Source organism: Lactuca sativa, chromosome 1 (assembly GCF_002870075.4).
Source record: "Lactuca sativa cultivar Salinas chromosome 1, Lsat_Salinas_v11, whole genome shotgun sequence".
NCBI classification, from domain to species: domain Eukaryota; kingdom Viridiplantae; phylum Streptophyta; class Magnoliopsida; order Asterales; family Asteraceae; genus Lactuca; species Lactuca sativa.
The window spans coordinates 134,586,774-134,611,426 of NC_056623.2; the positions used below are offsets into that span (position 1 = coordinate 134,586,774).

The 24,653-nt window shown below is 39.7% G+C and overlaps 1 non-coding gene across 1 annotated transcript; it reads left to right on the top strand.

Annotated features, from left to right (window-relative positions):
• The first annotated feature begins 1,806 nt into the window (after positions 1-1,806).
• On the top strand, positions 1,807-1,913 carry LOC111895094 (small nucleolar RNA R71). Its single transcript, XR_002851419.1, has one exon. It is a non-coding gene; the product is annotated as a small nucleolar RNA R71 (small nucleolar RNA).
• The last annotated feature ends 22,740 nt before the right edge of the window (positions 1,914-24,653 follow it).

Sequence of the window (24,653 nt, forward strand, 5' to 3'; positions counted from 1 at the left end):
AAGTTGTTGGTGATTTCGACCGGACTCGTCGAGTCCAGGAGAGTGACTCGGCGAGTCGGATCGTTTTCCACTATTTCCTTAGTGTTTTCCGAGTAAGCTCCTCCCAGTAGCTTTTCTATCTCCTCCAAGTCCTTGTTAACATCTCCATCCTCTCCAGAATGTAGGAAAAACTTGCTTGGATCTTCTTCTTGCAAGAGTTCAAGTTCTTTTTGTAGTATCTCATCATCCAAATGGATAAATGAGATCACTTTTTTTCTTTCCACTTCTTGCTTGGCTTCTGGTACGGCTCTAAACATTGCGGACTCGTCACCTACCCTCAATGTTACTGTAGACTCACATACATCAATTAAAGCACATGTAGTGTTTAAAAATGATCTCCCCAAAATAATTGGAATTTTGGGGTCTTCTTCCATGTCAACCACCACAAAGTCTACTGGAAAAATGAACTTGTCGACTTTAATGAGAAGATCCTCACAAACGCCTCGTGGATGAATTATTGTCTTGTCCGCCAAATGGATCTTCATGTTTACCGGTATTGGCTCCGGTAAATTCAACTTCTTAAAGAAAGAGAAAGGCATCCGATTGATGCTTGCAGCTGAGTCGGTCAACGCTTGAGTGAAAAATGTATTTCCAACCTGGCACAGAATTATAATACTCCCTGAATCGCCCTTCTTTTCGGGTAGCTCACTCAATAATATTTCCGCTTCTTCAGCCAAGTCTTTCTTAGCAGCAAAGAGACTTTTTAGTAAGTTGAAGTACTTGGGTGTTGTGAGCATCGTCTCTACAAATGACACATTGACTTGGAGGGCTTTAACATGCTTCATAAAGGCTCTATAGGCTTCAACATTTTCCACAGGCATGGCTTTGATTGGGAATGGAAAAGGAGGATTATATGACTTTAAGGGAATGACAGTTTTGTCATTTACGCATGGACTCTTCGAGTCCATTAGAGAGACTCAGCGAGTCAGGTCGGGTTTAGCTGGAGCCGACTCTTCTGCCTTTTCTGTCTTCCTCTTGGAGATCCTCTGTGCATTTGTGACAATTTCTTCATTGCTGGAGGTCACTGCACTCACATTCTCCATTCTCGGATTGGTTTCGGTATTACTTGGAAGTTGACCCGGTCTTCTTTCGTTCACTTGGTGTGCAAGCTATCCCAGCTGCTTCTCAGTGTTGAGAATGGATGCCTGCTAATTCCTTAGAATGTTTCTGGTCTCGTGTATTGCAGCATCGTGATCATTGTCTCTTTTTTGGAACGCGGCTACGAATCTAGTGAACAATTCTTCCAAATCGGCTTTCTTTTCTATCACCGGTTCTTCCTTTCGATAATACCCCCTCTCTTTCTGCTTGTACTTCTTTTCCTTAGCCTTCTTATATTCTTCGTATGGGAGCCATTCTTTCTTTGGTTTCTGCCAATTTTCGTCGTATCGATCACCACTTGAATAGAATACTTGAGCCTTTTTGTTTCCATTCTCATCCAAATCACAATCCTTTGTGAGATGGGGCCCTCTACAATTCTCACATCCAACCCGAATAGCATGGATTGTTTGATCCACTTTTGTCATCCTCCTATCTAGATTATCAAGCTTAGCTATCACCGTCGCCATGCTATCACTTGCCGAGTTCACTACGCCCCGACTTACTTCATTTCTTGGATTGTGGTATTCTCTAGAGTGCTTATAGAATTCTTCAATTAACTCTTTGATTACCGGGGGCGCCTTCTTCGTGAGCGGGCCTTGAGAATCGAGCAATTGCCTTGTGGTAACATTAACCCCATCATAGAAAATGGAGAACTCTTGTTGGCTATTAAGGTCATGGTGTGGGCAATTTCTAAGCAAGCTCTTGTACATTTCCCAAGCTTCATAAAGAGATTCTCCAGGTTGTTGCTCGAAGTTGGCAATAGCTTTCTTTAGCTTGGCTATTTTGGAGGGCGGGCAAAAGTGGTCTATGAACTCTTCTTTCATCTTGGCCCATGTGGTGACCGATCCGGGAGGAAGTGACTTTAGCCAATCCTTTGCAGCTTCTTTGAACGTAACTGGAAGCATGTGAAGAAGCTGGGTCTTGCGGGGGACATTAGGTACATTGAAGTAGTCAGCCACATCATTCACTTCGTCCAAGTGCTTGTAGGCATCTTCGTGATCCTTCCCATAAAAAGGGATCTCCTTGAGTTGGGAGAGAATATGGCCTTTTAGTTTGAAAGTAGCGGTCGCGGGAATTGCGCAGCCGGTGTCATCGCGCATCCTCTTCTTCCATTCCCCTATGGGGACTTCATCGATATTAGCCATAGTGATAGCTAAGTCGTCTTCAAACTCGGAGTCATGCTCGTATGTGGGCTCTTCTTCTTCCTTGGTCTCGTACTCGATATCTTCTTGAATTGGGTCTTCGATTGTCAAAGAGGCACTGGATGCTCCGGATTTGCTGCTCCTCTTCTTGCTGAAAACGAACTTTAGGTTTTTGAGTGGTGAGTTCTTTGAAGAAGCGGTTTCTCCAACGGTTTTGCCTTTGCTCCTCCTTAGTGCGGATTCTGGGTCTTCAAGAGGAAGGACCAGAGGTGTATCATGTCACACCCCCAAACCGAGGATGGCGGAAACGTCCAGGGGTGGAGGACTTCATGTACAGTATCACAACAACGTGTATAATAGTGCTCAAAGTAAATACAACCATCATAAATATAATTGAAAAAGTTACATCAAAGTATATGTTTACATGTTTCAAAATCAATTACAATATGATGACAAAAATAAATTGTTGACGGTTTAACGTCCCATCCTCAAAGCGCTGAAGTTTTCCTATTTCACTGATTTCCTGAGAATACAAGTAGTTTTGAAAAGTGTCAACAATTAAGTTGGTGAGTTCATAAGAGTTTTGTTTGGAGTAGAAACCGTTTTCCTCTTTTAAAATCGATAGAGTTTGATCTCCAGAAAATCCAATATTTTCTTAATTAAGTGTAAACAGAATAATCCTATACGATGCGATGATGTATTCTAGATTTACCCGTAGATTTCCCCTATAATTGTCCAACATATATAAGTTATATAAGATTTAGGTTAGATAAAACGTCGAATATAATGGGTCCGCCCTAGGTCCACAACCAAACGAGGAACAGGAGATGAGGCGGGCACCACCAATTCTAAGCCAATCCAGACTAAATTCTTGTATGACTCAAGCATATACGCTCAATGATTATAGTTGAAGTCTAACAATGCAAACCTTTAATGTGAATATAACCTATACATACCATAGTTCACCGGGGAGTAATAGAGATTAGTGAACCTGAACTATGCATATGATAGCTTATCAGAAGTGATGGTGAATATAACCTATATGATGTGTTAATGTATCCTAGATTGACCCGTAGATTTCCCCTAAGATTGTCCAGCGTATATAAGTTATATAAGATTTAGGTTAGATAAAACGTCGAATATAATGGGTCCGCCCTAGGTCCACAACCAAACAAGGAACAGGAGATGAGGCGGGCACCACCAATTCTAAGCTAATCCAGACTAAATTCTTGTATGACTCAAGCATATACGCTCAACGATTATAGTTGAAGTCTAACAATGTGAACCTTTAATGTGAATATAACCTATACATATCATAGTTCACCGGGGAGTAATAGAGATTAGTGAACCTGAACTATGCATATGAATAGCTTATCGAAGGTGATGTGATGGTGAATATAACCTATACATATCAAAAGTGATGGTGAATGTGAATATAACCTATACATATCATAGTTCACCGGGGAGTAATAGAGATTAGTGAACCTGAACTATGCATATGAATAGCTTATCGAAAGTGAGGTGATGGTGAATATAACCTATACATATCAAAAGTGATGGTGAATGTGAATATAACCTATACATATCATAGTTCACCGGGGAGTAATAGAGATTAGTGAACCTGAACTATGCATATGAATAGCTTATCGAAAGTGAGGTGATGGTGAATATAACCTATACATATCAAAAGTGATGGTGAATGTGAATATAACCTATACATATCATAGTTCACCGGGGAGTAATAGAGATTAGTGAACCTGAACTATGCATATGAATAGCTTATCGAAAGTGATGTGATGGTGAATATAACCTATACATATCAAAAGTGATGGTGAATGTGAATATAACCTATACATATCATAGTTCACCGGGGAGTAATAGAGATTAGTGAACCTGAACTATGCATATGAATAGCTTATCGAAAGTGATGGTGAATTCCTTTCTTGTAATTAAGTTCCTAGGGTAGATGAAACATAAACTATACCTATTATAGTTTATTACTTTGTTTGTAATATGTATTTACCATAACTATACCGATTATAACTAACGCGTTCGTTTGTGGGGGTATAATGTCTTAACTATACTTATTATAGATTATCTTAATCGCCCATAGCGGAAATAACTCTTTTGTAAGTGTAAGACCTTTAATATTGTGTTTGTTATATGAATAACCCTAAACTATACCTATTATAGTTTATCGATTGATTTCGAGGGAAACGAGCATAGGCCTTACTTGTCATAATTTATCAATGTTTATATTTTAATGGATATAGCCTCGTAATATCGTATATATATATATATATATATATATATATATATATATATATATATATATACATTTGTCATACTTGTGAAGGTGTAAATCCATTTGTTTTCTGATGTATGTCTATGTAAGGATATAATATTTGTCATATATTGCAACTACACATAATCACATAACGATGTATACCTTGCTCAACATGTTACAAGGTGAAATGAAATTTATTGTGTTTTTCTGTTAATAACATTTTCTGTAACTGTTATTGGAAAAATTGTAGAAAAATCATAAAATGTCCAAATCAGGTTCTGTAACTTCTGAGAGTTTGGAAAATGAGTCTAGTTTGTTCATAATTTTTATTATAATTTTTAATGACCTCTAACTTGGGTGAAAAAGTCCATAATCACAGACTGGTCCGGATTGATGTTTGAAATGATAGGCAGTTTTGTAAAAATCACCATAAATTGTAGAAAAATCGTATGGAGATGTGCAAGTATTCATTTTAAAGCTAAGAAGTGGAACTACATGCACCTAAAACAGTTTTGAAAAAAAAAATATTTAAGATGTCCAAAACAGTCCGTGAACGGAGTGAAACTTTTCTGATGAAAGCTGTTAGAAAAATGTAGTTATGTTCTAAGTATTTTAACTTGTATTCCCCCCCTAAAAACTTGAGAAAACGTGAAAATGTAGGGGTATGAACTCACCTTGTGTGATTTCAGTAGATAAGTGTTGAAGAAGAGAAGTGTTCAACCCAAGAACACTTGAAGAATCACTTGAAGATTCGAAGCTCTAACACAAATATAATGGAGTTTGTGTAAGCTATCCATGATTTGAGTGGAAATAATTGAGATAATCATAAAGAGAATGGATTATGCTTACCAAATGTGGAGGAAAGACTCAAGATCAGCCCTTGAATCTTGAATTTCTAGAGAGAGAAAGTGAGAGAGAAAAGAGTTTGATCTTCTTGTGAAATGAGAGCAAATGAGAGAAAATGAGGAGAGAGGATGATTATCCAGCTCTCAAAAACGTGGGGATGGCTTGTGAGGGAGGTAAAAGGTACAAGGTATGGTGGAAAGGAGTGTGGGTGGTCATGGAGTGGGTATGGGGGTTGCTTGCGTCATAAAATAAGGTAAAGTCAACACTCTACCTTTGTACTTTACCTACTCTTATTTGGATAAGATTTTACCCTTAAAATATGATTAAATTATTAATTTAGGGGTCTTATATTTTAAAATAAAGTTTTGGGTGAAAATCCCATGTTAAAATAATTAAAAATGGGTTTAAAACGCAAAAATATGCAAAAATGGGCGAAATCCGAGCTGCCCAGCGAGACCCTTCGGATCTCGGCCGAGGCTCGGTCTCTGGGCCGAAGTTCGGTCGGATGGTGCTTGGTTCGGACGCGCTAGGCTGAGTCAGAAGGCGGGAGGCGAAAGCGAAGCTCGGTCCGAGGAGTAGCTGTCTGAAGCGAAGGCGAGAACTGAAGGCGGGGTTCGGTCCGAAGGGAAGCCAGAACCGAAGGAACTGTAGTGAACAGTAGTGAACAGTAACTTCGGTTCGGACCTTCCTTCCATGTGAGGTTCGGTTCGGATCTCCTTCAATGCCGGGTTCGGTTCGGATGAACAGTAACTTCGGTCCAGCTCATGAACAGTACTTTCGGTTCGGACCCTCATGAATAGTGCTTTCGGTTCGGTTCATGAATAGTACTTTCGGTTCGGAGGGTTCGTTTCCTTAAGTCCGTTTTTCGCGTAGACTTCCGTTTTTGGGCTATTTTCGCCGAATTCGAGGGTCGGAATGCCCCGAGTGATTATAGAAAGTCGGGGAGAGATTTCGAGAGAGATTTGAGAGAGATTTCACATACAGAGAGAGATTTGGGAGAGATTTCACATACTTAGGGAGATTTGGGAGAGATTTGACATACTTGGAGAGATTTCACATACAAAGAGATATGTGAGAGAGATTTCACATACTTAGAGAGATTTGGGAGAGATTTGACATACTTGGAGAGATTTCACATACAAAGAGATATGTGAGAGAGATTTCACATACTTAGAGAGATTTGGGAGAGATTTGACATACTTGGAGAGATTTCACATACAAAGAGATATGTGAGAGAGATTTCACATACTTAGAGAGATTTGGGAGAGATTTGACATACTTGGAGAGATTTCACATACAAAGAGATATGTGAGAGAGATTTCACATACTTAGAGAGATTTGGGAGAGATTTGACATACTTGGAGAGATTTCACATACGAAGAGATGTGTGAGAGAGATTTCACATACTTAGAGATATGTGGGAGAGGTTTCACATACTTAGAGATATGTGGGAGAGGTTTCACATACTTAGAGATATTTGGGAGAGGTTTCACATACTTAGAGATATGTGGGAGAGGTTTCACATACTTAGAGATATTTGGGAGAGGTTTCACATACTTAGAGATATTTGGGAGAGGTTTCACATACTTAGAGATATGTGGGAGAGGTTTCATTGGTGACCTTTTTGAGTGTTCGGCTTTGCAATGCAAGGTCCGTAAGCCCCGTTACGCCTTGTTTAAGGATCTTGCATACTCCCGATGAGTATGCGACATTGTTTTATCGGTTTGGCTCGCCACGTACCACAGTTTTAGGTTAAGGAGATCTAGATGTACGCACTTTTTGATTTAGGATCTCTCGTTAGAATAGAGAGTTGTTTAGGAGTTACTTAACGTAAGCTCTAGTACTCACGGCAAAATGAGTGGACCGGTTTGACTTGTTGACTTTTGTTGACTTTGACTCGACTGAAAATTGACGGTTGTCACATATCAGATCCTCGGGTCATGAAACAATTGTAAATAAAACAGAAAACGCGTAAAAAGAACAAAAATAAAATAAAAATTAAAGCTGTAACAACGATGTACTCGCCGAGTCGGCACGAGTGCACTCGGCGAGTTCAAGGCAAAAACAGAAAAAAAAATTCTAGTTACTCTAACAACGAAATTCTATGAAAACTAATTCAACTTACTGAATTACCTTTAAAAATAACTTTGTGTAAGATAAATCCCACACAAAGGATCGATTAAATTAGAATTTAATGTTAATTTTAGAACCGTCCCCGGCAACGGCGCCAAAAACTTGATGTGTGCAAACTAACTTAGTTTTAAACCTACTTTTAATTATAAAATAACACACAAAGGCAGTGAACCTATCAATTGTGGTATAGTTGAATAAGTAGGGTATCGAACACAGGGAACGGCAAATTAAAACTAAAAACTAATTCTATCTAAATTAATTAATAAGTAGGGGGTTTTCTCTTGTTTTACAAGATTAGAAACTTGCTAACTATTACTAATTTAAAAACTACAAAACTACGAATTAACTAGATTCAAAAATTGGGAAGGAACTTCTGTTTAGTTCAACTCAATTGATCCTATGGTTGATTTCAAGGTAAGGGTGCAATGGATTAATTTTTTTGTTGGTTACCGATTCAAGTGACTAGATTTGCATTCACTACACTAATCCTTAGCAAACAAACTAACTCAAACAGTGGTCAGTTGTCTAATTTAATTAGATTTACTAGATTAATTATCCGGGTTAATTTAGACTTGCAATAGTTAACTTATTTAATCTTTTAATTAACTTCTTGTTGATGGTCATCCCACAAGCTTGCACATGAATTTACTCAATTTTCTTATTAACTCTAGTTTCATGTTCATTAATCCTAGACATATGGCAAAGTGATCACATAACATATGAGATTGATAATCAATAGATGTTCATGCTAATCAATTATCTTTCTATTAATAGAAAATTAATTATTATTCACACACAGGGTTCTTTAGCAAGCTAAAATAACAAAAATCACCAACTTAGAATTAATGCTACCAATCAATCAAACCATAGTATCAATTTTGTATCCCCAAACAGAAGTCTAAAGGTTTTAGCTCATAATTGAAGTAAATAACAGCAAACAAGCAAAGTCTAATTGTTTAACCATAATGTCAAAACAAAAGATTAAGTGAGATGATGAAATTTTGCCTCAATTCTCCTTCGGGATTGAATTCTAGCTTCTCTCGTCGTCTTCTGGGGTTTTTCTGACCTCTTTATCGCAGCTAAACTCTTCTGAATCGTTCCAGAATTCTCCCCCATCGTTCTGAGGAGTTATCTTTATATATACGAATCGACTCGTCGAGTCAGGTGGCGACTCGTCGAGTCCATCTCTCAGTCCATGTATTGTGATAAGTCTCTGGGATCCCGAGTCTTTATCTTCTCGAATCTTCGCTTGGACTCGCCAAGTAGTTGACCCTACTCGCCGAGTAGGTGCTATTTTTGGTGTTTTTCTTCTTTGTTCCATTCTCGCTCTCTCAACCGCTTCTCCTGCTTCCGAGCTTCATTTTTGGACTGAAAATATAATTCAAACACTTTTAAGTACCTTTTGTCCATAAAATGCAATAATTTAGCTAATAAATGAATAAAAATCTATACATAATATACACTAAATATGCACATATCAGTCTATTTCACTCCCAGGTCTATTTCACCCTACATACACAATGCATAAAATCATATCAACAAGAGTCACACAGACAATTAACATCCTATACATATAATCCAGTGGGCCGACATTGGTGCCTTCAACCCAAGAGTATAGTGAAGAGACTCACCTTGATCCATAAATGAATAGATCTTACACACAAGCCGCATGTGCTGAAGTCCCTCCCATTGACATATCCACAAACCAAACCCTAATTAGCATGTGAGAGACACGACACGACACGAATACACTACACAAATACATCTTAAAATTTGAAATAAAGATTCTTTCTCATCATGTAATCATATCGTGTGAATTTCATGGCTGGCATGTTTTCATGACACGAATACATGAATTGCCAGGTCTACCTGCATGGGTTAATGAACAAGCACTAGAGCAGAAGTTTCCAAGAACAATAAGTCCCAAGAGTGTTCTATATAGCTCAAAAGGTGCTAGAGTTGACTAAACTCCTAAAACACAAGCTTAAGGGACCAAAAAGTGATAAATATAACAAGTGAAAGGAGAAATAAGATAAAAAATGATGCCAAGGCTCAAAACAAGTGAGAGGAGTCTAGGGTTTCTCAATGAAAGATCTTAGATGATGGAGACTAGTCATGAGAGGGTTTACCATAAGTTAGAGCCCTTAAATTCCATCACGCATAATTCATTAAAACTGCGTCCAAAATCATCAAGTTACGCCCTACATAGTCAAAAGCCCCCAGTTTCCATTTCAACTTCAAATAATCATAACTTCTTCGTTTCAACTTTGTTTTCGACATTCTTTATATCCATGGAAAGGTATTGAAGAGCTTCACAATCCTATATAATTACTTTTGACTCAAAACATACTGACCTAAAATCCATAATTCATGAAAGAAGTTTGAAACATCAATTTTCCCATTTTACCCTTTGAATCTAATACACAAACCAAGAGCTTGGATCACATAATCAATATTATCCACATGCAATAGGGTCTAAACTCTATTCCCTTGAAGCCAAAGGCCTTTACTTGGTCTATTTCTTGTCCAAAATTTTAAAATAAGAACTTCTCGAAATAGGAGGTTACAACTTTCCACCACCTAAAATGGATTTCTTCCTCGAAATCCGTCTTGGTTAGGATCCTTGAAACAACACCAACATATTCCATAATCTACCTCTAACCATATTGAAATCAAGGCATCTTATAAAGAAAACTCGAGAGACCACTCGAAAACCCATAGTAAGCAACAAACAACCCAATAACTTGAAAATGCTCAACGACAACAGTTTTATTTCTCTCCCTAACTGTATGAACCAACATCCAGAGAAAACCAATCAAACTGAGAACTCTTAGAACTACAACCACAAACCAACTCCGATAATATACTCCCCGAAACCGGCAACCCAATAGTCTAAACTTTAGAAACCAAACCCTAGGACTGATGGTCATCCAATCGTCATACCTATCCCAGTTCATTGACTAGGAACACCACTAAACCATGCAGAAGGAATACGCAAAAGATCTTGATTGAGAATTTCACCCAATCCAAATTCTAGAAATTATGCCCAAAAATCTTAAATACACACTTGACTTCCTGACAAGTCATCACCAACCCGCTTCTCCCACGAGTATAATGATGGTCAATCCAAGAATATCACATTGCATCCAAATCCATCATCAACTAAGGTGTATCTCTACCTTAGAAAACACTCAAGACATTTATGATAAACTTCATGAATCTAGATTTTAGAACTGATAACCAACATCAGTAACTAACCTCCTAATAGTTAGCCTGTAAGCAAACGGGGTTCATAATGCAAACATTTAGCAAGAGACTTCTAATGCACAATTAATACTCCTAACAAACTTTTACTGTCCACATGATCCAAACTAGGTGGTCACTGAGTCTCCCGACTCCTGAAAATGCATTAACACCTAAACATGTCAATAAGACTAACGATCCAAGACCAAAGAGTGTCAATCAAATAACTACAGGGTCCCATCCGTATGAATCATACAACCACTAGTTCACGATACATCGTGACACCTTTTAACCACTAAAAAGATAAGCTTACGGTACTACACAATCTTGTCGTCATTCCATCACTATCTTGAAGACTCACGACCAATACAACAGGGGCCTAAAGATACACAATCATCAACCCACCAGCTTGTAGGAACCCAATCAACATCCCTCTTAATACTAAAAAAACACCACATGATCCATACCCTTCTATAACACACAATTCCTTTCATAGAACTTGCTGCTATCAATGCAAAATCAAACAAAATCATGGTTACACAAGCAGAGAATAAGATAGGTTATTGTATTCATGTTCCAATTCAAAGGCTATAACCTAAAACCAACCCTAGATATATTGTATTCCTTTTTCCTCACGACCTTATCCTAAGGGTGAAGTACTAGTAGATATAACGAAATGAAGGACCTCAATCGTTAACAGAAACATCCTCATAAATGAATGAAACAAGATCCTACCCAATGACTGAAACTAAACATGTTCCAATAATATGTACCTAGCTCGATAAACTACCAAATTTATCTAGAAGTGATGCTAATACCCTGGCTGGATCAATTCAAATTCCAACCCCGTCGACACGAAATGCCAAAATTGGATTCTACGTAGATCCAAAGCCACACCTTAAAAACTAAACACTACTATTCCTACATCCAAACTCCTAATAACCAAGGATAATTTCTAACCTAATCCCACTATAAACAATATTTCCATAACCAACCTAGAAACCAAAAGGTAGAATGTACAGATTTTGACGATAGGTTAATGCGTCCGTTGAACTTCTGCTGATAAAACTCGAAACCTTCAAAGAAGTTGAGCCATTGAGGATGAACACAATGGATAACGATCAAGAATGACTTGAAAAATACTCCGTCGATCCAATACACTACTAAACAAAACCCAAGTGAAATTAAACATACCAAACTCCAAAGCTAATTTATCGATCAAGAACTGCCAACCTTGACTATCGATAACAATCTATACAATGAAATGACAAATCCATCAACAACTGATACTCCACCTTAGTGACCCAAATGCCTCTTGATCTATTCATCATAATCCTGAAAAGAATCATTGACTACAACAAGCTCCCTTTCCAACAGTTTCCTATCGCAAAGACAACTCATGCATTCCTAAGCACATACATCTGTTGGCAACTTGGTGAGCACCCTTGACTTGACCAAATCTTGAACCAAAGTCTCGCATACTTGGACTGTAGATCCCTATAAACCATTCTTCTGAAACCATAAATTCTAATAAATCAATGTGTTGGGTGTATGGTGTTGCGTCTTGGGCTCGACTCTTAGCCCTGTTTTGTATCCGGATTGGGCCTGTCCATCCGTGATTTATTTGTTAGGGTTTGATTATATATAGGTGCTTGCATGCATCTTAGTACGTAAGATTCAAGAGTAGATTTCATATCGTTTTATTGTTATCAATTATAAACCCTAAAGCCTCTACAGCGGAAGTTCTTTGTCGAGCTCTACTGAGGCTTGAATCATTTGAATCATTAAGCATACTATTAATTCCATCTCTTGGTTATTACTTTGTTTGAATCGTTTTTCCAAACCTATGTAAGATCTAAACGATCTAAGAGATTAATATCTCATCAATTGGTATCAGAGCAGGAGGCTGTGTAATTCATACACATCTCTTCAGTCATAGAAGTGATTAGGGTTTATTCCGCATGCATTGATATTTATTGAGCCGTCACTCCATTATTGACGTATCTCATTAATTATTAATTCTTCCCTAATATTACATATTACAAAGTTTGATCTTATAACAGGTTATACGATCAAGCATGGACGATTCTCAATCCAATCCAATCAACATTTCTAACATCATCGGATCAACAACCAAGATTCCCATCCTCTACACTCAACATTATGAAGTGTGGACGCATCATTTTGAAGACTACGTTATTGGATCGGAGGACAACGGGTATCTTATATGGGAAGCAATCATAAATGGCCCGTTTGCTCATTCAAAGACTTCAAAAATCATTAAAACTCAAAAGGAGTACAATGATTTGTTGAAAGATGTAAATGATGTCGCTCAGGACGAAAAGGAGAAGTTTCAATGCAACATTAAGGCATTGAGACTAATCCGGTTTGCTCTTCAATCCGACACGTTTCATTTGGTTAGTTCATGCAGTACAGCGAAAGAAATCTAGGATAGGCTGAGAGAACTGTATTCGACAGATGAAGACCTGGAGCACTCGATTCAGACCCTTCTTCTCTCTGAATTTGGAGAGTTCAAGCAAAAGCCAGAGGAGTTAGTTACACAAACATTCGATCGGTTCAATCATCTTCTCAGTTAAATGATCAAACATGACATTGAAAGAAAGCTGATCGAACAGAAGGTTACTTTTTTAAATGGTCTAAGATCTGAATGGCGGGCGGTCGTATTAACAGTTAAAGCACGTGAACAGTTTAAATCCTATTCACTGGCGAAACTAGTAGGAATTCTGAAATCCCAGGAAAAGACGGTGTTGCAAGAAAAGAGTATGGTCATAAACATGGGATCTTTGGCCCTTCTATCTAAAAATAAGAATGCAGTAGAAGACGAAGATCTGGACCTAGGGGACTACGATCTAACTTCAGAGGATTATCCAATGATGGTGTCCAATCCCAAACGGTTCATCAAGAAGAAGTTTCCTACCAATAAGAACCAAAATTGGCAGGGAAGCTACAATTCTGAAAAGGTGAAGGAAGAGTCAAAGACTGAAGAACCTAAGAAAGAGGCGAAGGTGGAAGCTGATTCTGGTGTCAGCTGTTATTACTGTGGAGGAAAGAATCATTACGCCAAAGATTGTGTTTTAAAGAAAATGACGGAAAAAGATGAAGAGAAAGATGAAGAAGAAATTCTCCTGAAAAAGCTGGAGGAGATTAAAAGGAAGACAGCTACTACTAATCCCTCTATGAATGCTCTTATTGTGCAGGGTTCAGCAGATGATGATGAATTCGGGGGCGTGCAAGTTTGGTCAACTGACTCAGAGGATGATGAAGTGAGAAAGCCTTCTCATGGAAAGGCTTATGTTGCGAAGAGTGATGAGGTCAGTGGAAGATGTTTCATAGTGACGGATGTATCTCAGATGAGGGGATACAACACGGATGGTGGAAATGATGCAACCAAGGAACGAGAGGACATATGCTTTACAGCAAAGCCTCTCAGTGTGCAGTTCAATGAGCTTGATGAATTGATCAAGAAGGTACAATCCGTTTTTATTTCGTTTAAAGTTCCACAAGTATCATACGAAAAAGAATTAATAAACTTGAACTCAAGAATTTCGAGTCTAGATAGTTGTTTAACTCAAACACGGGTCACAAATTCTAATATGACTGACCAAATGAGCAGGGTGTCATCAAAAAGTGAGGAGCGAAGGATGTGGATTGAGCAGAAGGAGTCGGAGCTAATTAAGTCTAGGGATGAAAACATTTATTTGCAAAGAGACAATTTGAAATTGTTAAAACAAAGGAATGTTTTTTGTTTTATTGCTAAAAGACATTATGCTAACATTACTGAACTGCATCTAAATTGTGAAATAGGGCAGAAGATACATCGCATGATTTCCTTGAGTTTAAGGAGGATGAAATCGATGCCGAAGCATACAACTGTGAAAGTGTTGTATCTTCCGATGATGTCAATCCCACTTATATGTATGGTCTGGATAAAATAGAATCTTTTATAAAGTCCAAAGACCATAAGGACATGCTTAAAAATATTTTGGATGAAAACGATCAGCTAAAACTCAGGACCGAAACCATACAAAAATTCGACTCATTGAGTGCCAATTTAAGTTCAAAAAAAAATTGATGTTAAAAAATCATCTGAACTTGATGAGGACGATGATATGAGTGAAATTTCTGAAGAGGTTGAAGTAGACTGTTCTGAGTTTGTCTAGAGCGAACCCGAAAACCACAAAAATCTGATTTCTGAAAATTTTGTGGAATTCGCTCGTTTGTCCAAAAATAAGTCCCCGGCCCTTAAAGAAAAGGTTGTTGTGTACCAAAAGGTGAGAACCACACCAAATCAAGTGTATAAGGTCACAGGAGTAACCGAATATCAAACAGCCGAACTCACTGCCATAGTGAACGAAGATAACGCAGATGGCTGTGATGAGTTTTTCTGGTCTGCACCCATAGACAATGCAGACGAAACGGTTGGCCTGTCAGAGCGAACCTCCTGGAAGACCAAAGGCAGATATGTGCCTGAACCGCTGAATAAGCCTACCAATTTTGACGTACCAAGTACAAGCGGCACAAAAGAAACTCCTATAGAAGAAGTCACCTCCACAAGCGAAACCTCACCTATGAAGAGTGAACCTGTCGTTCAGAAGACGAAACAGAAGGCGAATATTCACAGACAACCCAAACAGGTGAAAAATCAAAAGCAGCAGAGGAATCTGAGGTATAAGAAAAACCTGTCAGAGCGAAAACAATTTTGGTGATCCCAAAACCCTCACCACGCTCACTTCGAGGGAAACTCCAAGGCCAAAGAAGAAGAAAAACAGAATAAAGGAAGCTTCAATCCTATGGACCAAAAGAATCAAAAGAACACATCTGGATCACAAAAAGAACAAGACCAAGAGGACAGGTTCGGTCCTGAAAGAAACAACAACCCAAAGTCTTGTTTCAGTCCTCCGAATAACAGCAGACAAAAACCAGGGTTTAGTCCATCCAACTTTTATAGCAGGAAACCCAGTGTTGGTTCAGAGATCCACAACAACCGAAAAGTCGGTTTTCGGTCCTTCCTCAAACAAGAACCGAAGGTCAAGGTTCGGTCCCTCAAGTGATTACAACGGAAAGAGTCATTTCAAATATGAAAACAGGAGAGATTCCAATTCTAATTCTTCTCATTCTTCTCATTCTCCTTCTTCATCTAAATCTAATTCTCGTTCCTCACCATGTTCTCAATCGTCAAAGGATTTGAAAGGAAAGACTAAAATTTCCTCATCAAAAGAAGACCGAAAGCAAGCTAGTAACAAAATCCCTGAACCTAACTCCAATAAAATCAAAGTGTTCACAATGAAGAGGAAAGATGAAACAACCTTAATAAAACGAACATATTTTGTTGATGTTTCTCTTACTATTACCGTTCCTATGAAAGTCTCACGTGGACCCATGAAGCTTTGGGTTCCTAAATTTGCTTAATTTTTGCAGGTTATTAGTGACGAGCAGTTTGACGAAGAATGGTACATTGACAGTGGCTGCTCACGTCACATGACAGGAAGGAAGGAAGAGTTAAGGGAGTTTCGATCCCTTCATAATGGCGGCAATGTTAAGTTCGGTAACAATTCCTATGGAATGATAAAGGGCTATGGGATGATAACCAATGGAGACTTCACAATACAAAAGGTGGCGTACGTAGAAGGGTTGTAGCATAATCTCATCAGTGTATCTCAACTGGTTGGAGGTACCGGTCTCAAAGTTTCGTTTGATGATGAAGGTTCAGAAATCATAGAGAAGAAATCTAAAAGGGTTATTCTCAAGTCAAAACGAAAAGGTGAGATGTTTCCGTTAAATCTCAACCCAGTCAAAGGGAATCCTGCCATCTGTCTCCTGTCCAAAGCTCATTCAGACGAAAGTTGGTTATGGCATCGAAGGCTCTCACACCTCAACTTCAAATACATCAATAAGCTCGTCATCGGTGATCATGTTCGAGGTCTTCCATTGCTCAAGTTTGATCGAGAACACTTATGTGCTGCTTGTGAAATGGGGAAACAAAGTCGCAAAAGTCACCCAACCATTATAAATACCAAAGTAGTTGAACCACTTGAGTTACTTCACATCGACCTATGTGGTCCATCATCCATCGAGAGTATTGGCGGTAATAAGTATATTCTTGTTATTATTGATGATTTCTCATGGTTTACATGGGTGTTCTTTCTAAAGCATAAATCAGAGGCAACTCCCAAGTTGAAACTCTTTATCAAGCAGGTCGAAGTGCAACTGATGAAAGTCGTTCGAAACATCAGGAGCGATAATGGATTAGAATTCAAGAATAAAGAATTCGAAGACTTCTTGGCAGAAAAGGGCACAAGTCACAATTTCTTAGCCCCATATACTACTTAACAGAACGGGATTGTCGAAAGGCGAAACAGATCTCTATGTGAGGCAGCCCGAACCATGCTGAGTTTCGCCTCACTACCACTGTACTTCTGGGCAGACGCCATTGCTACAGCATGTTTCACTCAAAATATGAGTTATCTCAACAAACTTTTTTTTGTCACCCCCTATGAAATTCTTAACAGTAGGAAGCCGAATGTCAAGTTCTTTCATATGTTCGGCTCAAGGTGCTTTCTCTTCAATTCCAAAGAACATCGCAACAAATTTGATGTCAAAGCAGACGAAGGCCTCTTTCTGGGATACTCTCTTACTTCAAAGGCATTCAGGGTTCTGAATAAATGTTCCAACCGTATTGAAGAAACCTATTATGTAACATTTGATGATACCTATGTCAAGAAGTTGCAGTCTATTGACGGCAAAATAGGAGAGATCTTTTCTCAATCTGGTCAAGTCACAACCACTGTCGCTAATTTGTTTGATCAATTCATAGATTTGTTTGATGAACCAGAGAAAGCTATTCACTCTGAAGCCCAGGTAGCAGACAACAAGGTGGATCATATTAAGAAGATTATCAAAAACTCCGCCAAACAGATGGATGAAGAGGAACCAGTTCGAAGCGAACCTTCACAGAGCAATACCTCTGTCGAGGGGGAGAAACATTCCTCTTCAGAACAACAGGATTCACACATTCAAGGGGAGAGTCTATCAGTTTCAATCGATACTCATGACCACAGGGAAACTCTAATCTTTGAAGGAACCAAAAGCCCTGCCAGATCCGACAGTCTGGTTGCACCCGAAAGTCCTGTAGCAACCGAAAGTCCAAAATCAACCGAAAGCGCTGCCAGACCCGATAGTCTGGCTGCACCCGAAAGTCCTGTAGCAACCGAAAGTCCAAAATCAACCGAAAGCGCTGCCAGACCCAACAGTCCGGCTGCACCCGAAAGTCCAGTAGCAACCGAATGTCCGGAATCGCCTAGATGCCCAGTAGCAGAAGAAGTTTTTGGTTCACCTCCAAATGATTCTTCATCTATCGAGGGGGAGAATTCCACTTTTCTTTATGATGATGATATTCTATCTGAGTTGGAAGAAGAGGTAAACGCTGAACTGAATCCCACTTATGATCCAAATTATCCTCCTCTCATCAAATGGACCAGAGATCACCCTGTGTCTCAAATCATGGGTGATGCATCTGAAAACGTTCTGACTCGATCACAACTGAAGGCGAAGCAAACTGCTTTATTCTCGAATGTAGAATTCTGTATGTTTAACTCTTTTGTTTCAAAAATAGAGCCAAAAACCGTCAATACTACTCTCGATCACTCTGATTGGGTTCAAGCAATGCAAGATGAACTCAATGAGTTCGAAAGAAATAAGGTGTGGTGACTTATTCCAACACCAAAAGATGCCTCGGTTGTTGGTCTCAAATGGGTGTTCAGAAACAAAATGGACAAGGATGGTAATGTAATCAGGAACAAGGCACGGTTAGTAGTAAAGGGCTATTACCAGGAAGAAGGAATAGATTACAAAGAGACATTCGCTCCAGTTGCAAGGCTGGAATCTGTTCGAATATTTCTTGCCTATGCTGCACACAAGAACTTTGAAGTCTACCAAATGGATGTGAAGTGTGCCTTTCTAAATGGGGATCTTGAAGAAACCGTGTACGTGGAGCAACCTCCTGGTTTTGTGAACGAAAAGCATCCTAATCACTGCTATATCTTGGATAAAGCAGTTTATGGTCTGAAACAAGCTCCTAGGGCATGGTATGGTTCGGTTGACCCAACCTTCTTTCGTAAAAAAGAAGGTAACCACCTTATGATCGTTCAAATCTATGTCGATGATATCATCTTCGGCTCAACGAATCCTAGGTTAACAGCTGAATTCAGAAAGCTGATGGAGACTAAATTTGAAATGAGCTCAATGGGTCCGATTAACTTTTTCCTTGGTTTAAACATTAGACAGGGACTAGAAGGCATCTTTATCAACCAGGAAGCATACACAAAGACTCTTCTTGCTAAATTTGGCATGTTGGGAGAATCAAAAGTCAAAGTCCCTATGGCGTTCGGCACCAAGCTCACACCTTCTTTAGAAAAAACCGGCAGTCGACATCACTTTATATCGACAAATGATTGGTTCCTTGATGTATCTCACAGCTAGCAGGCCCGATATAATGTTTTCAGTATGCTATTGTGCTAGATTTCAAGCAAATCCTCGTGAACCACACATGCTAGCTGTAAAGAATATATTCAGGTATTTGAAGCGAACCACCTCTCTCGGTCTCTGGTATCCCTCAAACTCAGGTTTCTTCGTTCAAGCCTACTCAGATGCAGACTTAGGAGGATGTGGTCTAGATCGAAAAAGCACCACAGGAGGCTGCCAATTCCTATACGGGAAGTTGGTCAGCTGGCAATCAATGAAACAAACATGTGTTTCTCTGTCTACACCCGAAGCAGAGTACATTGCAGCTGCCTCCTGTACATCTCAAGTGATTTGGATCCAAAGCCAGCTCCGTGATTATGGACTCAATATGAAAAAGATCCCACTATATTGCGATTCAGAAAGTGCAATTAGGATCTGTCATAACCCAGTGCAACACTCCAAGACCAAGCATATAGCACTGAGGTATCACTTTATTAAGGATCATGTGGAAGATGGAAACGTCGAAATTCACTTTGTTCGAACCACTGATCAACTGGCCGATATCTTCACCAAAGCCCTACCTGAAGCTAGTTTCAATAAAATCCTCCAAGGTTTAGGCATGATGGAATCAGAGTCGGTACCAAAAACACCATCTTAAAACTAAAAGTTAGAAGCGAAATGAACCGAACGCTCGGTCTATTTTGGGGTTCGGTTCACATGGGAACCGGAATGAACCGAACGCTCAGTCTATTTCGGGTTCGGTCCCATTGCACTTGTTTTCGCTCAATCTCAAAAAGGTATTGTCTATTGTTGTATACTTATGTACAGTTGTTTTCCAAAAATCCAAAAATATTTTTTTGAAACCGAAATGAACCGAGCGTTCGGTCCATTTCGGGTTCGGTTCAAATTTTTTCTCTTCTTTTTGGTTTGGTTTTTCTCTTTACAAGACTATCAAATCTCCAAAAATATTTTCTTTCTTTAGTTTCTATTTTTGTTTATCATTCCTGGAATATCGATGGGGCAGGTATCATTCTCACACTTTATACTAGTCAAGCGTCCCTAGAAGCATGCTGCTGCATGTTGTCCAAAGCCTCAACTGATTTTGAATAAAGCCTTAATGACTAGGTATACACAAACCTTGTCTTTCCAATTAGGCTGCTACATTTATTCTGATCATGAGCTACCTTACTCTTTTCTCACATGAGTAAAGAGTTTTCTGCTTGGTCATTTTTTTAGCAGAGGTACTTTGGTTTCTTTTCACCACCTCAAATATTTTTCTCCATCGTATTTCGATCCCATATAGTAACCCTTGAGACTCTCAGAAATAACCACTGAGGTTTATGGTTACACAATCTCTGTGTTCATGATCTTAGCCTCGTGTCACTACGTGCTAAGTGAAACCCTAAATTCAATACCTACCATGAATTGACGGTAAACCATTACATTTGTAGTTGTATCGTGAAATCTCTTTCCTTTGTGTGATTCTTATGAAATTGTTACTTACCATGACATTTCTTCCCATAGAAGCCTGTTTTAATATTTTGAGATTTCACAAACAAACATTTCTAACAAGTCACCACACATACATCCCAACCTACTTGTTCAACAAACCACATTGGTCTCACAGGTACTTTGTTTGGTTTCGGTCTTATGTCAATGTAACAACCCAATTTTACGTCCAAAAATTTCATTTTAAAAAAAAAACATTACTTAGAAAACACCAACAGTTAAAAACATTGTTTGATCAAACCGTAACACAACGTAGACCAGGTCTAAAAGTCAAATCATACAAACTATCAAAATATCAGAGTATAAATCCCAGAGAATCTCGTAAGTGCGGAAACCAGTTAGTGTGCATGATGTGCCGCTACCGCGCCGACTCTTTCCCCTTTGACGAAGAGGTACCTAAAACAAAAATTGTAAACTGTAAGCACAAAGCTTAGTGAGTTCCTCCATCGTACCACATACCATACAAACACATAACATACATACTGCCAGGCTAATCTGGGGTGCCTGACTACCCGGTACGGCCATTCTGGGGTGCCGACCTACCCATGCGGCCATTCTGGGGTGCCGTCCTACCCGTGTCAAGCCATTCTGGGGTGCTGACTACCCATGTCAAGCCATTCTGGGGTGCTGACTACCCTTCGGTCCTAACAACCGAACTCGGGGACTGCTCCCCTCCTACTACCTCTAACTCATATAAAAGGTCATGCTAGCATATAAACATAACATCACATACTGTCAGACGTATCTGGGGTGTCTGACTACCCTCCGGTCCTAACAACCGAACTCTACTACTATCACATATAGCATATCATGCAAGCATATAACATATCAGGTAGTAGCAAACATAGATGATATCACAGAGACAATCATCTATCATACGTCACCTACTGGTGGTTCGGCATTGTGGCTGTTGACCCACCGCTACTGGAAGATAACTCACCTCGAAGTAGCTGCTGATATGATCGGGAACTGATTGTCTACTGCTGCTGCTGCTGCTCCGGAAATCCTCCGGCTGCAATTCCCACAACATACTCAATCAAACACTGCTAACTGTCCTTTGGGTAAAATGACCATTTTACCCCTGATCATCCCCTAATGCCAAAGTCAGAGTCAACTTTCAGTTGACCCGACTCGCCGAGTTGGCTCTGCAACTCGCCGAGTCCCTACCCAGACGATTGTCCTGAGTCCCATTTTTACTCGTCGAGTTAGGCTATGACTCGACGAGTTCTTCTTCTAAACTGATATTCAAGTCCTTCATCCTACTCGCCGAGTTGTATGAACAACTCGCCATGTTCATCTTCATCCGATAAACACTTATGCTAAGACTCGCCGAGTTGTATGAACAGCTCGCCGAGTCTGTTCTTGATCTAAGGAGATTGCCTTGAACTCGCCGAGTTGCGGCATTGACTCGCCGAGTCCCTCCATAGATGAGTTCAGCTTCCGACTCACTGAGTCACACCCCGTGACTCACTGCTCACTCGACACTACGAAAAGGGGACGAACTCGGAGACTCGCGAACAGACTCACCGAGTTACATGAACGACTCGCCGAGTCGTTGCCATGCACCCACTAAATACACAGATCTGCTCGATTCCAGTCCATGCCATTCACAGATCTGGACTTCTAGAACACGAATCACACGTAAAGTTTCCAACTTTACGTGTAGATATTCACCAATACGGACTTTAGGGTTCAAAATGTACTTAAAATGGTAGATCCAAGGTTTTCAAGCAATGAGGGTCCATAAAGGCTACATATCCGAGCCCTTAGAGCCCAAACATGCCTAGATCCGAAGTCCCTCAACACTATAAGCTCACTACACAAAGGGCAAGACTAGAAGAAGCCTTGAAATGGCTATCACAAGCTCTCAACAAGATAATAATGAAGGGACAGAGAGGGTTTCGAGTCCAATACCTCTAGAAGTCCTGAAATGGCACAAAATTCTGGATCTTCTTCCTCTCATCTTGATCTACCTTCTTCTTTTCTCCAAAGCTTCAAGGAAATGCACCAAGATCACCCAAAATACCAAAAGAGGGAGTTAGAGCTTCGAGAGGGAATGTTCTGGATGCAATGGGGGCTGATATGAGGCACAAAACGTTGTTTAAATAGGGTGCAACCCCTGAAAATTAGGGTTTCATCCAACAGCGGTGACTCGCCGAGTCACCAACTTAAACATGTCCCGGGTCCCGTCCTTACTCGGCGAGTCGAACCTATGACTCGCCGAGTCCAAGGTTAAAAAGAAGGAAAATTCTCAATAAGATTTACATACCGGGAACCAGGTGCTACAGTCAAGGTCCGGGATTCAAAACTGAAGCGAAAGCCACCCTTTTAAGCCTTAGCAAAAGATGCCTTTCAACACTTCTTAACAAGTGTTTGATCGTAATTCAACGGGAATCCATACAGACACTTTAAAGTCTCTCTTGACTTTGAAGGAAGAGATTCGTGCCCGGGATCCACTGTTTTACGTCTACATTGACATCACATATTCCCTCATAGATATTGTTTTCTCTCTTTATCTTTTGACACTCTATGCACCAAAATCTTTTGATTTTCCAAAAGTCTGGTTCGGTTCGATACATGCTATTTACTCTTGTATAGCTTTGGGTTTCAAATAAATTCTTAATCAAAGACTGATGTGGCTCTTCTAATATCTTTGATTCTATCTCATGATAACGGCTATGTTAAAAGATATGATGACGACTCAGCCGGAAGGTCAACCGTTCAAAAGGTGATATGATGGAAAGGTGCGTTTGACGGCACAGTATTTCTCTCTCATGCGTAATCATTGGGGTTGCTAACAGTCACACATCAGTCAATTCCGGAAATGTTTCACATTTCGAGAGGATTTAGGGGCTGATTCTTCTCTCTCCTCTACCCGGTATAAAGGGATCATTCCAAAATCACTTTACCACTTTAAAGCAATCCAAAATCAGAGAGCAATCTAAGGCGATTTATCCTTGACTGTTCATCTTCTTCAACCCAGTATTCAACAATGGCGGATTCTTCGTCTGTTCATGAAACTTCTTCTCGCACCCACATTCTCCCTATTCGACCTCAACAAAGCTTGGTGATTGACCTAAAACCTCTTGTCTACGATCATTACATGTATCCCATCGTAGGGTGTCTCAAATACTCTCCACTGGTTCTTGCCTTGTCGAAGGTGGAACTTGTACCCATGGAGTGTCTTTCCCAGGTATTCTCCACTACTCATTATGACAAATGAGTGGATAGAATCTACTTCGACATTCTTTCCAACAAGACCTCTATATCCAAGCAACGTTTTTGCTGGCTTCTAGGGTTTGAACCTGATGAATCAAGGGTTAACCCTGACTCAATCTCTGTGGGATAGTTATTCTCAATGTTCTACAACATGGGCTACACAGAAATCCTCACTATAGTAACGAAGTTTAAAAAGTCATGTCTTCCTCCTCAATGGAACGACTTCTTCACCCTTCTATTCAAGGGATTATCTGAGAGAAGTGTTGGTTCTGATGGGGACAGTAAATTGTTCATGACCATTCTCTACGGGTTGTACAATGGGATCAACCTAGATTATGGTTCGGCTCTCTGGCAACAGCTCATTCAAAGCCTTGCCTCCTCATCCCGTCATACTGAAGTATCCTATGCCAGATTTTGGACGCTCATCACCAAATGGGCAATGGACAAGCTTCATGTTCCAATTGTAGTTGATTCCCCCCTCTCCTCGATTAGTGTCTTCCACACCACCAAGATAATTGTGACTGATCCCACCAAGTTCTCTTTCATTGGATCCATTCTGGAGTCTATGTAGGCCGGTGTGTCAAAGGCGAGCATTATCATGAAGACCTACAAGGAATTTCGTCCTTCGGGTCCAAGGGAGCTGAATGCAGAGATGG